This window comes from Tripterygium wilfordii, chromosome 16, assembly GCF_013401445.1.
Source record: "Tripterygium wilfordii isolate XIE 37 chromosome 16, ASM1340144v1, whole genome shotgun sequence".
NCBI lineage: Eukaryota > Viridiplantae > Streptophyta > Magnoliopsida > Celastrales > Celastraceae > Tripterygium > Tripterygium wilfordii.
In genome coordinates, this window is record NC_052247.1 from 7,953,879 (window position 1) to 7,969,600 (window position 15,722).

Genomic DNA, 15,722 nt, shown 5'->3' on the forward strand with positions numbered 1-15,722 from the left:
ATGAATCAATTGCAAAGGAAGACTGGCTCAATGGTTTTCGTGTAGTCTTCTACCATAAACCTTGTGCACAGATTTAATTGACAATCATACTAAGTTTAATTCTTTGTTCACTGGATTGATTGTTTATTTCCTATTGTTATGCATGCCTGATCAACATCATAATTTTAGGAATTGTTAGTTAAACATATTCGGCTGACCATGACCCGGTGTTTGACGAAGTAACAAGGACTTGCGTAAGATCCAAGTTTTGGGAATATAGGACATAATTGATTGGGTAATAGACCATTATCCTAGATTGTGCAACTGTCGATTTCCTAGTGCTTATGCTTGTCTTAGGAAACTCTTAGGATAGACCAACCAAGACTCCTTTGATAAGAAAAGATCTTGCAACTGGACCAAAGTCAGGATCGTTGTTTAGGGAAATCTAATTGACTACGGCTGGACCAAGGCCTTTCAATTAACATTGTTAGACTTTTAAATTGTGTGATTGCATATTAATCTGTGTGCACAGGTGGAGGTAGTTGACAAGCCAAACCCAAGCTAGTTTTTCATCCATTGATATTTAGTTTAATTTTATTGCTAGTTAATATTAGAAGCATCTGAATTTAATTTACACTATTGTTAGTAGTTATAGTTGGTAATTAATACAGTCCTCGTGGATTCGACCCCTTTCACTATTATACTGTCAGTTGGCACGTACACTTGCGATTGGGATAAACCCGTCGGTATTGAGTTGCAAGTATTTCTTACAATAAAAAGTATCGATCAAGTTTTTGGCGCCGTTGTCGGGGACTGTTAAGTTCATTATCGGTTGTTTCTTACGGCAGTAGTGTGTATTTATTTATTTAGTTTATTTTTCTTACTTAAAATAAACAAAAAAAAAAATTTCTTGTGCAGGTCAGAATTGTCTCTTAAGTTGCATGGTCAACACTCGTTCTCAACATCAACCATTAGAAGAATTTGACCCAGAAATTGAGAGAACAGCTAGAGCATTAAGACAAAGAAACATGGCTGAAAATCCACCCAATCGAGAGATTCAAATTGCTGGTGGTGCTGGGAATGCTGAGGGTAATGTGCGAATACCCATGATGAATAGATATATACCGCAGAACATTGCCCAGCCATCATGTATTACATATCAACCTACTGGAGCAGCTAATATCAGTTTATCACCTCAATTGCTGAATTTTGTACCACATTATAAGGGGCGGTTCGATGAAGATCCACACCAACATCTAAAGGATTTTACCGATCTTTGTCGTACTCAACACATGACAGGGATGTCTACTGATAATCTGAAACTGGTACTCTTCCCATTCACTCTTAGAGGAGGAGCAAAGATGTGGTACAACTCTATTGAAGCAGGTACTATTGGCACATGGGAGCAAATGGCTACCAAATTCTTAAGAGAATTTTTTCCAGCTTATAGAACCAAGCAGCTGGTGCGAGAAATTCAAAATTTTCAGCAAAAAGATGGTGATTTATTCTATGAGGCTTGGAAAGATTTCAAGAGCCGCTTAACTCGTTGCCCAACTCATAATCTGCATAAGGATGATGTTGTGCTACGCTTTTATGAAGGGTTGAATGAGATTAATAGAATGAAGGTTGACTCAGCTTGTAATGGAGTGTTGATGCAGAAAAGTAGTGAGGAAGCGATGGAGCTATTCGAAGAATTGAGTGAAGACTCTCAACAATTTTCTACACGGGGTAGGAGCTCAACAAGGAAGCAAGGCATATAAGAAGTAAGTGTTGATACCATGGTACAAGCTGAAATGGGAAATATCAATCGAAAAATTGACATGATTGTGGAAGCCATGAAGGGAATGAATATGAAAACTTCGGTGCCAGCAAAGCCAGTTACTGTGTGTGCTATTTGTTCAAATAATGACCATGTGACTGAAGCCTGTCCATTGACTTCTATGACAGACCAAGATCAAGCCAATTACTTGGGGCAAGGAAATTTCAACATGAGAAATCAATCTTACCTATGGCGAAATCACCCAAATTTCTCATGGAGGAATGAATAGAATTCAGCTGAAACAACAGCTCCCGCACAACAACCATCAAGGAGGAGTGACTTGGAGACCACAATGATGCAATTTATGCAGCAAACAACTCAAGCCATTCAAAAGTTAGAGACCCAAGTGGGACAAATGGCTAAGGAGATGAGTGAGAGGAAGAAGGGAGAATTACCTTCACAGCCCTTGAATAACCCAGCTGGGCAACCAGAGCAATTGAAAGCTGTAACAACTCTCTGAAGTGGCAAGCAAATCAACAAAACAGAGCAGCTGCAAACAGAGTTCACAAATGGCAGTAAAGCTACAGACAGGGTACAAACAGGCCGCAAAACTGCACCAGTGGAGACACAGGAATGGGAAAGAGATCCTCCACCTTTCCCGCAAAGGTTTGCCAAAAAGCAAATTGATTCTAGGGCAGTTGATATTTTTGAGAATTTGCGTAAGGTTGAAATTAATATTCCATTGCTTGATGCTATTAAACAAATTCCATCTTACGCTAAATTTCTTAAAGAATGTTGTACTCAAAAGAGAAAATTTGCTGCTCATGAAAAAATTGCTTTGAAAGAAGAGGTCAGTGCTGTGTTGTTAAATAAACTCCCACCAAAACTTAAAGATCCTGGTAGTTTTACTATACCATGTAAAGTGGGAAATCAATTTTTTGAAAAGGCACTATTAGACTTAGGAGCAAGCATTAATTTGTTACCTTACTCTGTCTATGAAAAACTTGGGTTGGGAGAGCTCCAAGAGACTTCTATAATATTGCAACTAGCTGACCGTAGTGTCAAAAGACCCAAGGGGATTTTAGAGGATGTTCTGGTGACTGTAAATGACTTGATATTGCCTGTTGATTTTGTTGTGTTGGATATGGAGGATAGTCCTAGATCCTCATCTTTACCTATCATACTTGGACGACCTTTTATGGTTACTGCTGATATGAATATTAATGTGAGAAAAAGGACTGTAACTATGCAAGTAAATGACAAAGAGTTGGAATTTCGTGTGTTTGATGCTCTTAAATCTCATGATGATCATAGTGATTGTTTTGATGTTGATACTACGCATGATCTTGTGAGTGAGGCTTTTCCGGTTACTAGTATGGAGCCAATTGTAGCAGTAGTGGCGTATGGGTTGAATGAGAAAACAATTTTGGAGGGAGAGTTGGAGGGTGACCTAATAGAGGAGGCCATCCAAGCATTCCAATTGGACCGGCCTTATGGTGGTAAGAATATTCCTCCCTTTGAGCAATTGACGCTTACTAATGCATCTCTTGTTCCTTCTACAGTTAAAGCCCCTAATTTGGAACTGAAGCAGCTGCCTAGTCACTTGAAATACATCTACTTGGGTGAGCATAATACTTTAACCGTGATAGTGGCAGCGAATCTAAGTTTGGGGGAGGAGGCAAAATTGATCCGGATATTGAGGCAGCACAAAACAGCCCTTGGTTGGACTATTGCAGACATAAAAGGAATCAGCCCCTCAAGATGCATGCATCAGATTTTTCTAGAAGATAATGCAAAGCCTACCCGAGAGGCGCAAAGGAGGTTGAACCCACATATGAAGGAGGTTGTCAAAGCTGAAATTCTCAAGCTACTTGATGTGGGGGTAATTTATCCGATTTCAGATAGCAAGTGGGTCAGTCCAATTCATGTAGTCCCGAAGAAAAGTGGCATTACTGTAGTGAAGAATGAAAATAATGAGTTGATACCTACAAGAATGACCACGGGATGGAGAGTGTGTATTGATTATAGGAAGTTGAACAATGAAACACGAAAAGACCATTTTCCCCTACCATTCATTGATCAGATGTTGGAAAGACTAGCTGGGCATAGTCACTATTGCTTTCTTGATGGCTATAGTGGATACAATCAGATTGCCATAGCACCTGAAGACCAGGAGAAGACCACGTTCACATGTCCATATGACACTTTTGCATACCGAAGGATGCCGTTTGGGCTGTGCAATGCACTAGCTACATTCCAAAGATGTATGATGAGTATTTTCTCTGACATGGTAGAGAAGTTTATTGAAGTTTTCATGGATGATTTCAGTGTATTTGGAGCTGATTTTGATGAATGTCTTGAGCATCTGAGGTTGGTGTTAGAAAGGTGTGAAGAAACCAACCTTGTTTTGAATTGGGAAAAATGTCACTTCATGGTGCAAGAAGGAATTGTGTTGGGTCATCTGATTTCCAGCCGTGGCATTGAAGTGGACAAGGCAAAAATCGAAGTCATATCAAAGCTGCCTCATCCTACCACAGTAAAGGGTGTGCGGAGTTTTCTTGGTCATGTGGGGTTTTACCGAAGATTTATAAAAGACTTTTCCAAGATCTCCTAACCTTTGTGCGTATTGCTGACAAAGGATGCTGAATTTGTATGGACAGATGATTGCCGGACAGCATTTGATAAGTTAAAACAAGCACTCACTTCAGCTCCTATTATGCAAGCACCTGATTGGGAGCTGCCATTTGAGTTAATGTGTGACGCCAGTGATTATTCGCTGGGAGCTGTTCTGGGCCAGCGGAAAAATAAGACGCCATATGCTATCTATTATGCTTCTCGCACCATGAATGATGCTCAGCTGAATTATTCAACAACGGAAAAAGAATTATTGGCAGTGATTTTTGCATTGGAAAAATTCAGATCTTACCTCATTGGCTCACGAGTTTTGTGTATACGGACCATGCTGCGTTGAGGTATTTAATGACAAAAAAAGATGCAAAGCCAGGGCTAATACGTTGGGTACTTCTTTTGCAGGAGTTCGACTTGGAGATTAAAGATAAAAAGGGAAGCGAAAATGTAGTGGCTGATCATCTTTCTCGGCTGCTACCAGAGAGTGAACATGAAGAATTCCCTTTGGGGGACTCTTTTCCGGATGAACAGCTCCTGTCCATAAACACACTGCCATGGTATGTCAACATTGTGAATTATCTTGTTACTAATTCTTTTCCTACTGATTTGTCTTACCAGTAAAGGAAGCGAATAATTTCATTGGCTAAAAATTACATATGGGATGATCCTTACCTTTTCAAGATATGCCCGGATCAAATTATTCGCAGATGTGTAGCACAAAGTGAACAACAAGAGATCTTGAATCATTGTCATGCCTATGCATGTGGAGGCCACTTTGGGCCTAAAAAAATTGCACTTAAGGTATTCCAAGCTGGATTTTATTGGCCTACTATTTTTAAAGATGCTTGGACTTTTTTGCAAGAAGTGTGATAGATGCCAAAGGACGGGGAACATAGCTGCCAGGGATCAAATGCCATTAACAAATATTCAGGTCATTGAACTTTTTGATGTATGGGGAATTGACTTCATGGGTCCTTTTCCTAACTTTTTTGGCTTTGAATATATTTTAGTTGGTGTTGATTATGTGTCCAAATGGGTCGAGGCTGTCCCCTCACGAACTAATGATCATCGAGTGGTGGTGAAGTTTTTGCAGGACAATATTTTCTCTTGTTTTGGGATGCCACGAGCGATCATTAGTGACAGTGGCAGGCACTTCAATAATTATGCATGTTCCGCACTAATGAAGAAATATGGGATCACTCACCGGGTGAGCACCCCATATCATCCTCAGACGAGTGGGCAAGTGGAGATAAGCAATAGAGAAATCAAGACCATTCTTGAGAAACCGGTGAATCCAAATAGAAAAGATTGGTCTCTTCGTTTGACTGATGCTTTGTGGGCATACCGAACTGCTTACAAAACACCAATAGGGATGTCTCCATTCCGATTAGTTTATGGGAAAGAGTGTCACCTGCCGGTTGAATTAGAGCATCGAGCTTATTGGGCTATTAAAAAGCTCAATTTTGACATAAAGGCAGCTGGATACAGGCGTCGCTTGCAACTGAACGAGCTTGAAGAATTATGGCATGAAGCCTATGAGACTGCCAAGTTATACAAGGAGCGAGCAAAGCAGTACCATGACAAGAAGCTTGTACGGAAATTTTTTTCTGTTGGACAGAAGGTGCTGGTGTATAACTCTCGTTTGAAATCGTTTTTGGGAAAGCTCAAATCCAAGTGCCATGGCCCGTATATGATCCAAGCAGTGTTCCCTCATGGTGCATTGGAGTTAAAACATCAGGATTCTGATCGGACATTTAAGGTTAATGACCATCGAGTGAAGCCTTATTGGGAGAATGTACAAGTTCCTGTGGATGAAGTGGTATATCTCCACTCTATTGATGTCTGACCGAATCTAAGGCTATGTCTAGCTGAAGACAATAAATTTAGCACTTCATGGGAGGTAACCCATGTGGAAGAGGAGCACCATTTTGACAATTAAATCAGCTAAGTCTATCTTCCTTTTCCTTCACTTAATTTTGTTATTTATTTTCGTCATCACAAATTTTCGTTTTGTTCTTTCTTTTTAAACATTGAGGACAATGTCAACTTCAAGTTTGGGGGAGAGGGAATTTGCTTTTGCCGAAAATTTTTGAAAAAAAAAAAGAAAAAAAAAATTTTGAAATCGTTTTGAGAAGAGAATTGGCATACTTATGCTTAATTATTATGAAGTGCTTTTGAGATTGATGGTGTGATTATCTGCATAATCTTTTGCAATGAATGTCTACTTAGTTTACACATTATTTGCAACACCAATTAACTTGTGAGGAGCCTTCAGAAAATTTTGTGTGCTATGAATTTCATGACTCTGTATAGCTAGAACTTGCATTAGACCATCTGAAGTAAATGCTATGTTTTTGTTCTTTGAAAGTGATGAAGGCATTCTTTGTTAATTTTTGGCCTACTTTGAACCCTGTCTTTGCTCCCAATCCTTTGATTGAATATTATTCTCTTGCGATAAACCTTCCCATCTTTTTGATGTATTATGTATGTGTCCTAAGTCACGAAAATAGAATCCATCATGAGACTATGGTTGAAGTGTTTGGAAGGTTATTGAGAAGGTGATGAGGAGTTCAAGTGTGGTGTTGAAGGGAGATAAGTCTGAATAGTGGAGAGAAGTGTATAAGCAGAGTTCTGGGGACTTTGTAGCCTTTTTGTGACATAAGTGTAGCCTGAAGCATATACAAATAAGCAGTGACCCATGTCCGCAAAAAAAAAAGAAAAAAAAATAAAAAAAGAAAAATATATATACGGAGAAGGGTTGGTGCCCATTACCCACGGCTGCAATCCCTAATCTTTTACTTCCTCTATCCAAAAGAGGTACCTTTCAAAAAAAAAAAAGAGTACTTGGCAACAATACGGGGTTCACCAATGGCTACAAGAAGTGCAAAGAGGAAGAAGGAGTTAGCGAGTAAGAAGAAGGGAAAGGTGGGTGCAAGTTCGGATGCCCCTGTGGAAGAAGAAGAAAGTTTTGACCGATTCATATCTCCTGAGGTGCAGATCGAGTGTGAGGAAGTGTGGTCAAAGAGGGCTTTGCATGTGGAACGTCATGTGGTGGTGGAGCACTTCCAGCGGGTTAATTGGTATTACAAATTGAAGGAGAGGGGGTGGCTCGGCATCACCAGTGTTCCAGGTGTGGCTATTCGACAACTGGTATATGAGTTTTACGCCAATTTAATAGTCAGTGATAACCATTGTATGGCATATGTCCGAGGTAAGCAATTCTTTTTCAACCCCAGAAGGGTTTCATCTGTTTTGAGCTTACCTGAACCATTGAAGAAACCTAGCTTTAAATTTAGGGATTTTGGAACCTCGAATGTTGATACTGTGTGGCCTGATTGGAGAATTATGGTGGAAACTTTGACTGGGAACTATAGTGATGAGCCGAACAAAAATGTGATTTTATATGTAGATTTGATGCAGCCTTATAGACTGCTAGCTTAGATAGTGACTAGGAATGTGAAACCTGTGACTCATCTTTCCACTGTCAATGCAAAATCTTGCTATTTGATGTATGCCATTATCTGTGATTTGGATTTTTGCATGGCAAGTACTATATATGATCACATTGTTAAAGTGAAGGAGGATAATAAACCTGGTCAGGTGCTGCCATTTGGGGTGCTGATTACTACGTTGTGTCTTGCTGAAAGTGTGGAAAAGGAGTTGGGTGATGTTCAGGAGAAAAGGAAAGCACCTCTTAACAAGTTTTGGTTTGATAGAAGTGAGGTGCAGCTTGTTAGGCAGCAACAGAAAACTTCTAGGACAGCTGAGGACTCTCGGGTGCATAATACTGAAGAAGGGAATGATGGTGCAGGGTGTGGTAGTTTGGACGAAAGGTTGGTAGCTGTTGAGGAGAAAGTGACTGATTTGGGTGTTGAGGTTGAGCAAGTTGGGAGTTTGCTGGGGCAGGTGATAACCCGATTGGAGCATCTTGAATCAACAGTTGAGTCACTTCAAATGAGTATTGGAACACATATGCATGAGATGAAGGAGGCACTGCAGCGATTTGAAGCTCAACAGAGGGAGATGTTTGATTTGATTCGTGATGGGAGCCTACCCTGATGTTCTGTGGTTGTGTGCTGATGTTCTAGATAGTTTGCTGATACTCTGGCTCATTGTTTTGGGGTAGATGGAGTTAGGATTAGTCTTATGATGGATGCCTATTTTTGAGACTTCGTGATATATGGCATGATCATCACATATTTTGTTAAACCATACCTTTATCTAACCTATGCTATTCATTGAAGCTTATCCTTGTTGCATTGAACTTCATTGTGATTGGATTATGATGACTTTAGTTTGAATCCAATTTCTTTTGATACTGTGTGTTCTTGAGCCTTCCTTAGCCAATTTTCTTTGCTCCCAAATGAGTCCTTCTGATTCATTGAATGAGAATTTTAGTGTGAAGTAAGATTGGTGGACATGTGAGCGTATGGCTGCACGTTATGAATTCATAAGAGAGTAAACACCACCCTTCTACACTTGAGTGAGAATTTTCTTCTATATATTATGTGTGTACCATGGTGAGGGTGTGTGAAAATAATTGTGTAAACTAAAGTGGTTGTGAGCGGAGTTAAGGCTGTGCAATTTTCTACCGGATGTCAAGATTGCATTGAAATAATGAGATAGTACTTGTGCTGCCAATTCTTGATTGAAGTTTTTCAACTGATGCTTAAATGGTTTAAATTTTTTCTTGATTGCTTGGTTGAGGACAAGCAAGGTTGAAGTTTGGAGGATTTTGTTAGGTGCAGAATACACCTATTTTTCTGGGCTTAAAGTTGTCTTTTTATGGGTTGATTAGTGCAAAATACTACCCACATTGATGTTTTTATACACAGGTACTGATGGAGAATAAATTCATTACCGGACAGAAAGTGTATCCTGTTTCGCAACCTGTTGCGACCGTGGATCGCAGGGATCAGACTTGTGTGATTAAGTTGCTGATGTGGCAAGGACAATTGGGCCAGTTTAGGGTTTGCTAAGCACTATATAAGTAGAGATATGTCTAGTTGAAGACAACTTTTGGGGACTGCACGATTAAGGGCTACTATTGGAGAGAGTGTGACGGCAAGAAGGAGGAGAAGAAATACCAAGTTCGGCAGATCAATTCTCCAGCAAACAAAACTTTAACTTTTCATTGTTTTGAACATTGTCCATGAGTATTTATACTGTTTTAATTATGAGCATGCGTAGCTAAACTCTTTTCTAGCTAGGGTTTGGTAATTCTTCTACCATAAACCTTGTGCACAGATTTAATTGACAATCAGACTAAGTTTAAATATTTGTTCTCTGGATTGATTGTTTATTTCCTATTGTTATGCATGCCTGATCAACATCATAATTTTAGGAATTGTTAGTTAAACATATTCGGCTGGCCATGACCCGGTGTTTGACGAAGTAACAAGGACTTGCGTAAGATCCAAGCTTTGGGAACATAGGGCATAATTGATTGGGTAATAGACCATTATGCTAGATTGTGCAACTGTCGATTTCCTAGTGCTTATGCTTGTCTTAGGAAACTCTTAGAATAGACCAACCAAGACTCCTTTGATAAGAAAAGATCTTGCAACTGGACCAAAGTCAGGATCGTTGTTTAGCGAAATCTAATTGACTACAGCTGGACCAAGGCCTTTTAATTGACATTGTTAGACTTTTAAATTGTGTGATTGCATATTAATCTGTGTGCACAGGTGGAGGTAGTTGACAAGCCAAACCCAAGCTAGTTTTTCATCCATTGATATTTAGTTTAATTTTATTGCTAGTTAATATTAGAAGCATCTGAATTTAATTTACACTATTGTTATTAGTTATAGTTGGTAATTAATACAGTTCTCGTGGATTCGACCCCTTTCACTATTATACTGTCAGTTGGCACGTACACTTGCGATTGGGATAAACTCGTCGGTATTGAGTTGCAAGTATTTCTTGCAATAAAAAGTATCGATCAAGTCAACGATCCTGACTTTGGTCCAGTTGCAAGATCTTTTCTTATCAAAGGAGTCTTGGTTGGTCTATCCTAAGAGTTTCCTAAGACAAGCATAAGCACTAGGAAATCGACAGTTGCACAATCTAGGATAATGGTCTATTACCCAATCAATTATGTCCTATGTTCCCAAAACTTGGATCTTACGCAAGTCCTTGTTACTTCGTCAAACACCGGGTCATGGTCAGCCGAATATGTTTAACTAACAATTCCTAAAATTTTGATGTTGATCAGGCATGCATAACAATAGGAAATAAACAATCAATCTAGAGAACAAAGAATTAAACTTAGTCTGATTGTCAATTAAATCTGTACACAAGGTTTATGGTAGAAGAATTACCAAACCCTAGCTAGAAAAGAGTTTAGCTACGCATGCTCATAATTAAAACAGTATAAATACTCATGGACAATGTTCAAAACAATGAAAAGTTAAAGTTTTGTTTGTTGGAGAATTGATCTGCCGAACTTGGTATTTCTTCTCCTCCTTCTTGCCGTCACACTCTCTCCAATAGTAGCCCTTAATCGTGCAGCCCCCAAAAGTTGTCTTCAACTAGGCATATCACTGCTTATATAGTGCTTAGCAAACCCTAAACTGGCCCAATTGTCGTTGCCACATCAGCAACTTAATCACACAAGTCTGATCCCCGCGATCTGCGACCGCAACAGGTTGCGAAACAAGATACACTTTTTGTCCAGTAATGAATTTATTCTCGATCAGTACCTGTGTATAAAAACACCAATGTGGGTAGTATTTTGCACTAATCAACCCAGAAAAATACAACTTTAAGCCCAAAAAAATAGGTGTATTCTACACCTAACATGTAGCTTTTCCAGCTCAACAATTTTCACAAGCAGGCAAGTCACATTTTGTTAATGAGCCTAAAAGGCTTTCTTTAGCTAGACAATTAAGTCTATCTTGCCCAATATGTCCTAATCTAGTGTGCCATAACACACAATTATCAGGGACATTATTGGAACTAGTAATATAAGATGCAGAATCAACTTTATTCTCATTATTAATAGTATCCAATACCATAAAACCATTAAGCAAATATCGAGAACCATAATAAACCTTATCCAAAAATAACTTAACACAATTATCCTCAAATTCGACTCGAAATCCCAAATTAATAAGAACTAAAACTGAAAGTAGATTTCGTCTAACTTCAGGGGCATATAGGACATCATGCAAATACAAAATAAGACCTCATCGCAGCTGTAGCTTGCAAGTACTGATCCCGAACACTTCAGCAGAGGCATGATTTCCCATGAAGACGTTGCGACTCCCCTTCTAAACGCGATGATAATCTACGTGGTCTGTTGCCGCTGAGTCTACAGTCCAAAGATGAACAGTTTCAGCCAACATAAGACTACTACATACATTAATTTCACGAGCAAAGTGGCCCAGCTTATCACATTTAAAACAAGTCATTTTAGTCTTGTCCTTCTTCTTTGCACTGCACTTTCCACGTTTGAAAGGCTTGTTCTTGGGACCCAGCGAATTGCTTTTGCCCTTTTGCCATTTGCCCTTACCCTTTTCACCGCCAAAGCCCGAAGCTTTGCGTTTCAAAGTCTGAGCCATATTGACCTCAGATTTCGGTTTGTCAGGTAGGAGGCGATCTTCCTCCAATTCTACATGAGACATCATCAAATGTTTTGATGCTTTCATTGTGGGTAAGGTGTAAGGTTTACCCTCATGTGTTCCCATGAAGGTGGAAAGGATCGGATGACAACTTGCACTTGTTTGTCATCTAACAACATTTGTCCAGTTTCCCCTAATTCGCTAATCATATTAGCCATCATTGTTAGGTGCTGCCTCATTGAAGTATGAGGCCGCTTAACAAACCTACCAAAATTGAGGGTCAACTAGCGCAGTCTAGTGGTAGAAGTACCCCCAAATTGCAGTTTCACAGCATTCACACAGCTTGAGCCGATTTGTGCTTCTTGAAACGAAGCATCAAGTCATTTCGCATACTACTCAGCATCAGTATGCGAGCTATGCGATCTTTGCGCTTGAAAGCCTGATACGGTTCCATGTCACTCCAATGCTGAGCAATGGTACCATGTTCAGGTTCAGCCATTGGGTGTGTTACAATTTCCAGCGAATCTTGCTCTTCAGGCAAGTACTGGATCTTACGATACCATATATCGCAATTTCTATCAATCAGCTTTTCACCTTGATTTAGGTTAGCGACGAAACTCTTTGTAGCAGCCATCTAGTCAGAGATAATAATTCACGTTCAGAGTTTGCACAACGTATTACGTATTTTATTGCTTCATACTTCAAATCAAACGTCCTAATAGTTCAGCATATGCTATAAAAACAATATATATGCAAGCATACAATCAGCTTTTATAAGCATATTCAAACCATAATAGTTCAACCAAAATAGAGCAATAAACAAATATTATAAATACTTTATATAATATTCAACCCATATTGTTTTCAATAAAATTGAAATGGAAAATCATATAAAAAAAAATCAAAGATCCTAGCCACTAAATCCTAAACAAAAATTATAAATGTTGTCCTAAGGTAGCCTAGGACACACATGCCTTGGTGATGTGTAGAAAGGACAAATGTGTTGTCCAAAATTTGGTCAAATTGGCGAGACACAGCGATAATAAAATGTCACTAGTGCATCTTCTTCAATATCAGAAGAGATTTCAATAACTTCTAGAGAAGAAGGCATATTGATATATCCATGACTTCAGGTTGGGGTGGAGTGTCAATAGTTTCATCTTGCATGCCATCTATACTAGATCACTGTGACTCATCATCACTTGAATCTGAGTCAGAATTTCCATTCCCTTCTAGATTAGGCTTCCAAGTAGTCCATCCAGAATTAGGAACAGCTCCCATTATTGTCCTTACCATTTCTACAATCAATAAAATAATTTATTTTAGGCTTTGTTCAATAGGCATCATTAATTGAATTTTTTAAAATAAATGCAACTTTAAGCATTTGTTGTGTAAGAGAGCAAACATCACAACCCTTATCCTAAATTGTCACTTTCATGCACCTAATCAATTTTCATGATAAAACAACACAATTAGTTTGTAAAATACGGAAACAAAACTAGCAACCAGGTCGTTCCTAGGAAAGAGTGGAAAGAGTGGGCCTTTCGTTAATACAAGGCGCAATTATGTAATCCCTTTCCTTAGACAAAACTTCCTAGACATTGTCGGTAATGTTTATCATATTTTACCAAAAACTAAGCATGCCATGTGTATCCAAAAAGGGTTAAAAGTATAATCTGTCGAACTTCAAAAATTATGAAAAATTTATAGAAAATAGAAAATTAATTTTTTAAGGAAAAAAAAATCATAAAATTTGGAGGTCTGTGGGGACCCGCACACACCAATGAGGTTGTTGGGCGCATAAGCCCTAGTCGGACCCGCCCGCTTCCAGACCCGGATCTGTTTTTTTTCTTGAAAAATAACAGATTTGAAACAAAACTTCAAAAATCATAGCTAATTATGCAGAGATCCAAAATTAACATACTGTATGTCATTGGAAAGCTAATAAAATTGTATTTCTACACATACCAGTATCAATATCTAATTCGATCTACACGATTTTATAAGAATTTTACAAGTTTCGGGTACAAATAACTTGGGTTGGCAATATCTTTCTACATAGCTTTTTTTTGTACGAAATTTATGCAGTGATCATCATATAACATGTCAAAGTATTTATAGTAAAAATTTCATACAATTTAAATAACATTTGATATTTATAACATAATTTTAGAGAAACACGCATATATTAACACGATTTTTCAAAAATAAATCCTATCATGCTTTTTTCTAAACAAACATTAAACATCAAAATTTAAAGTGTTGAAAAAAAAAAATTGGTTAGGCTCAACCGTTTTGCTCCGATACCGATATAGAATAATAAGGAATACCAATACCAAAGATCCATCGGTGGAATTGATCTTCTTGTATAACAGGATCGCCCAGGTCTTGGGTACGGTACTACGCTGAATCTGAAATATCCACAGCACAAAAACCTTTAGAACTGCAAAAGAAAGTAAACGCTCGATCTCACCAAGATTGGAGTATGATGAAGGCTAGAAAACAAGAGAACTTTGTGTTTCTGAAAACGTGTCTCTAGCCCTCTACAACCCCTCTTATTTATAGTGGGGAGAGTAAGACTTTTTGCTAAGGTTCTAACTGAATTAGAGCATAGTCTCAATTCTCAAATAGAATTAGACTAGTGCCTTTGAGTCCTTTAATAGGACATAAACACAACCTTATATCCTTATCCTTCAATTAGATAGGATTATATCTCTTATCCCTTTAACATGTATTGGGCCAACAATATTCCAACAGATTTTGCACAGTAGAAACAACTATTAATAGAATCTTTGCAGGGTGGAATTAGATTGTTTGAAGGACAGCTTGCTGTTTGTGCATGATGAAAACCAAGCGTTGATGATGACATCTTTACAGGTTAAAATGAAGAATCTTCCAAGCTTGCATCAGAAATAAACAGTTTAAAAGAAAGTCTACAAATTCTGCATTATGAGAAGCAAGCTTCAACTGCATCATTACACTATAAAACTGCAGAGTGTGCAAAGCTTGCATCAGAGTTAAAGAATTCAAAAGAAAGTATGCAATCCCTGCTTGATGAAAACAACGCTTCATAGGCTTCTTTGTAGTACGAATATAAAAGAACAAAAGTATTGCCTCTAGCAGAAATTTAAACTCCCTGACTTAGCCAGGGTACACAGAAAAACGAATTAAAAAAATATAAAAAATTGGGAAAATGAACTTGGAAACAAACGCAGAAGAGTTCAAATCCTTTTTTTGCTTTGGCTTATGGTGTCCATGCCTATTACTGTTTGATTTTGACATGGAAGCAAGCCTAGAATGCCTTAGTTTCATTGAAAGTAAAAAGGTACACAGATCCTGACAGAGAAATTCATGTCAGATAAAATTGGTACCAAAATAACCCATAATGGAACAGTATAAGATAACACCAATCACAAATGATAAATTTATGTCGTTCGAAATTGTCAATCTCTTGTTTTGTTCTCTTCGAAAACCTTATTTGGGCCAAGCCTACAGCAGAAAGTAATTAGTAGTAATTAACATATAATTCGACATAACATTTTTTTGCTCAAGACACAAAATAAACATCAACGCACCGCTGCCTTGTTCAACTCAATTGCATAAAGCTTCAGGTCTTTCTAATCCATTTGCCTTTCCATGCCTTGTATCATCTTTTCCCCCGCTTTGTCGAGATCGGGAAGTTGAAGTTCTTAACTTAAATGGCAACATCCACATCAACACTAAACCTAGCCCTGTTTACCATACAAAGCGATCCTCAGCCATGGCAATCTAAAAGAAAAAAAATTACATAATAA

General features: G+C 38.3%; 1 pseudogene; it reads left to right on the forward strand.

The window, feature by feature from the left end:
- Nucleotides 1-1,007: 1,007 nt before the first annotated feature.
- LOC119980744 lies at nucleotides 1,008-5,603 on the forward strand (annotated as a pseudogene).
- The last annotated feature ends 10,119 nt before the right edge of the window (nucleotides 5,604-15,722 follow it).